The sequence below is a fragment of the Octodon degus genome, unplaced genomic scaffold, assembly GCF_000260255.1.
Source record: "Octodon degus isolate 3935 unplaced genomic scaffold, OctDeg1.0 scaffold00062, whole genome shotgun sequence".
NCBI classification, from domain to species: domain Eukaryota; kingdom Metazoa; phylum Chordata; class Mammalia; order Rodentia; family Octodontidae; genus Octodon; species Octodon degus.
In genome coordinates this window covers 11,776,697-11,781,159 of record NW_004524638.1, presented here as the reverse complement: position 1 = coordinate 11,781,159, position 4,463 = coordinate 11,776,697, and the positions used below count along the sequence as shown (strand labels likewise).

Sequence of the window (4,463 nt, the reverse complement as noted above, 5' to 3'; positions counted from 1 at the left end):
TTCACAATAATTTTTTGGTAGCTAAACTAGACTGAAGCCATTATTGTTACTAACTGTACTATGTTAGCCAAAATGTCTTACATGTCCCAATCAGTTCTTCTCCCTGATTATATTCGGTCATAATAATCACCACAGCACAGTTCCAAAAGACTGGGTGCTGAGCCAAAGTGTAACTCTACATCCTTTGAAAATTGGGAAGGTAAGTTATTTGGACAGCTCCAATAAATCACCTACATTTGAAGGACACCCCTGAAGAACAAACTCTAACCTCTTAGTGGACCCCAAGTTGAGGACAGAAAAGGGATGGATAGTGGCTCTTATTATAATTATTAGTCCGAGGGAAGCGCCAGCACCAGTGATGAAGCTAGTATGTACCATCAGAAATCAGCAAGCACCAACACAGAGAACAAAAGGAGATAAAAATGAGAAAATAGAAAATAGTAAAACACAGCAACAAAATGCAGCCCCAGGCCCCAAGCCCAATGAGGACAAACCTGAATATAAAGAGATAGCAAAAATTTTTAGTCAAACACTGGAACTTTCTGAGATGATAGCAACAAAAGTGAAAAAATAAATGGAAAGACTATAAATAAAATAATCTCTTAGCTACAAAAAGAAATAATGAAACTTACTACCCAAGAAATACTTCTCTTGACACTGTGTCTGCTGCGTTGTATTTTCTGTTTTAAATGATTACAAATGTTCTGGCTTAAAACTACATACAATTGTTATTTTGTCATTTCTTTAAGTAAGGAATCCAGCCAGTCCTGTGCTGCAGTCTCACAGCTGTAATCAGGATGCTGTCTGGGCTGTGTTCTCAACTGGAAACTTGACTGGTGCATAGTCTTCCTAGCTCACTCAGATTGTTGGTAATTTATTTGTAGTTCCAGAACTGACGGTTCTGGCTTCCTACTGGTTGTCAGTGGGAAGCCACCCCCAAAATTTAAAGGCCACCTGCAATTCAGGGAAGCCACTAAAGTTCTTGGCCATGTGGATTTCCACAGCACAATAGCTTTGTCAACTCAGAACAGAGACTCTCCAAAGAGTGTGCTTGCAGATAGAATTGTAATCAGAGTGACTGTCCATCCCTTTTCTGTACTCAACTTGGGGCCAACTAAGAGGTTAGCCCATATTCAAGAAGGTGAGATTACACAAATTATGAACACTACAGAGCAGGAATCCTGTGGGTGAGATTGTCGCCACAAACCGTACTGAAGGAAGATTTAGGTTCCTATCTAGTCTCATTTCTTCCAGTCCCTTGTGCCAAATGGGCCAGTCTGTTTTCTTGCCCCATTGTTATTGACCATCACTTGCCCTGAGTTTTGCCCAACCCTTCTCAAGTTAGCACAAAATCTTCATTCTCAATTCACGTTTTCCCTGTGATAGCTTTTATGTGTTTTTTTGTCTGTACTAAAGACATAAGAAATCCAAGTTTAGGAAAAAGAAATCCCTGCCAGTTAAGTAACCATTAATCCTTATCTGTGGTTCTGTCTTGATTTCCTTTTTCATCTAGTCTGTCTCTTACAACTTCTATCACATTGTGATACAGGGAGAAAAACTGATACAGGGAACTTCAAAAGACATAGGGGAAGTGAAATGCCTGACCTGACCTGGGTGGCTTCGGGTTCTCTAAAACCAAAGAATGAATTTTAGGAACAAACGGAGGTTATGAGCAGAATATATTTATTGAGGGAAAGAAAGCTCCTGTCCGAGAGAGGGACAGGAGGGGGGGCCCCAGCAGGTTGTTCCTAACAAAGCTGTCTCTTCCAGGGACTTTTATAGTGTAAAATCATGTGGGGCTAAGTTGGAGAAAGGGAGAACTTGCTTAGGTGGATGTAGGGTGGGACAAAACTATGGTCAGCCAATGGGATTACAAGCACCATTGCTTAGGTAAAATTGATTAAGCCCAGGACCAAATGGGGAGGGAGTCACATAGCAGGTGGGCATGAATGTAAAACAGGACTTTATCTGATAGCCATCAGATAATGATTTTTTTCTGGCTTTTTTAGGGTGAAAATCAATCCTGGATGCTAATCTTTAGGGAGGTCAGCATTTGCTTGATCTTTGGTCTTTAGGTCTGGCTCACAGCAGAAGCATCATCCCTCCCACAGTTGTGAGGTATCTTGGCTTCTGTGTTATCTCCTTCAAGGGCCTGGCCCTGTCTGACTGCCTATAATATTTCTGTATAATTTGCCTGCCTGCCACAATAGGACATGAGCCATTTTTTCCCCTTCTCACTCTTCATTTGCCATTGGGAGAGCCAACCTACTTGGGTCCCTTAACACACCTGAATCTCCTCAATGTAGATGTCAAGAATTCAAGGTCTTGACTTTTTTATCCAGCGTATTTACAAGAAGAGTATTGAGGGCTAAGGTAATGTCTATTCGTGGACAAAGATCAGGTTTGCTTCTTCATATAAGAGAAAACTGCCAACACTCAGTGTTTCTCCCCTGCGCAGCAGCCCATGCCATGTGCAGACATCTCTCATAGGCTCTGTGCTTCCCTGTGGGACTGGAAAACGTGAGGGAACTAATGCAAAACACCATGCTGAAAGTTTGGCTGTGGCTGTGCTTTGAGTAATATAGTAATAAAATACTTTATCTTTGAAAAAATGAAACAATGTTTAAAATGAGAGACATTTGAGAAGACACAGATAAAAGAAAAGATAAACTTAGAAAATTAACAAAAACAAAAAATGGTCCAACATAGGAAAGAAATGGAATCTATGAAACAGATCCAAACAAGTTCAGAGATGAAAACCTCTATTGAAATTAAATACAACAGACCGAGTAAAGGAAAAGACAGAAGATCAGATGTTGAAAAGATAATTGCAGCTAGTGATCATGAGGAAAAGGTAGCTTAAAAATAGTAAGAGATCATAAAAAATAAGTTCAACAATTACATGATAAAGCAAAGAAGAATAGCATAAGATTGAAGTCAATGAAAAAGCCAGAGAGGGCACAAATGCCATTAAAAATCACTTCACAGAAATAATGGCAGAAAATTTTTCACATGTCAATAAAGAACATGACATACAAATAAATGAAGCATTTAGAAATCCAAACAGGCATGACCAAAATAAAACTACATCAAGACATAAAATAGTCAAGACTCTAGAAATTCAGCCTAAGAACAGAATATTAAAAGCTGAAAGGGAAAAACAACAGATTGCCTCTAAAGGAAAGACCATCAGAATCATGGAAGAATCCTCAAGACAATACTACAAGTCAAGAAGAGCTTAAAGTGAAATATTTCAAGTCTTGAATGGAAACAACTTCCAACCCAGATTGATGGACCCTGCAAAACTGTCAAAATTAATGGAGAAATAAAGTACTTCCATGACAAAAAAACAAAAAACAAAAAACCTAACACTCTCTCTTTGCCACATTTCCTGCAAGAATGAAGACCATTCTTAGCATTCAGACTGTCGACATTCCAGAAAATGTTCATATCACTCTGAAAGGATGCACAGTTATTGTGAAAGGCCCCAGAGGAACCCTGAGGAGGGACTTCAGCCACATCATTGTGGAACTCAGTCCCCTTGGGAAGAAAAAGAAGAGGCTCCGGGTTGACAAATGGTGGGGAAATGGAAAAGAGCTGGCCATTGTCTGCACGATCTGTAGCCATGTACAGAACATGATCAAGGGGGTCACACTGGGCTTCTGATACAAGATGAGGTCTGTGTATAGCCACTTCCCCACCAACATCGTTATTCAGGAATGGGTCTCTTGTTGAAATCCAGAATTTCTTGGGTGAAAAATATATCCTCCAAGTTTGCATGAGGGCAGGTATTTCTTGCTCAGTATCTCAAGTCCAGAAAGATGAGCTAATCCTTAAAGGAAATGACATTGAGCTGGTTTCAAATTCAACTGCTTTAATGCAGCAAGCCACAACAGCCAAAAACAAGGATATCAAAAAAATTTTGGCTGGTATCTATGTTTCTGAAAAGGGAACAGTTCAGCAGCCAGATGAGTAAGATCTAAGAGTCAATCCAAGTGATATTTTAATGAGACAATAAAAGATCTTTATTTTAAAAAAAGAAAAGAAAAAAAAACCCAATCTACAAAAAGTATGAAAAGACATTCTAAACAAAGATAAAAATGACCATAATTCTAAGAATAGCAACAGAAACTACCAGGTAAAGCAAGCAATTAAACAGTGGGGAAAATCAGGGAACCAATACAAGGAAAATAGCACGACAAAGATTAGTCAATACATATCAATTATATGCATCAATATAAATGACCTCAACTCACAAGTAAAAACAGACAAACAACAAAAATACCCAGAATGCCAGAATGTATTAAGGAACAATACCCAACAACATGCTCTTTACGAGAAACATATCTAGCTCAAAAAGAAATTCATAGACTGAAAGTTAAAGGTTGGTAACCAATCCTCCACCCAACAGGAATACAAGAAATGTTGGGGTAGCTATTTCATTTACAGACAACTTAAACTTC

The 4,463-nt window shown here is 38.9% G+C and overlaps 1 pseudogene; it reads left to right on the top strand.

The window, feature by feature from the left end:
* The first annotated feature begins 3,399 nt into the window (after positions 1-3,399).
* Positions 3,400-3,988, top strand: LOC105742620 (annotated as a pseudogene).
* The last annotated feature ends 475 nt before the right edge of the window (positions 3,989-4,463 follow it).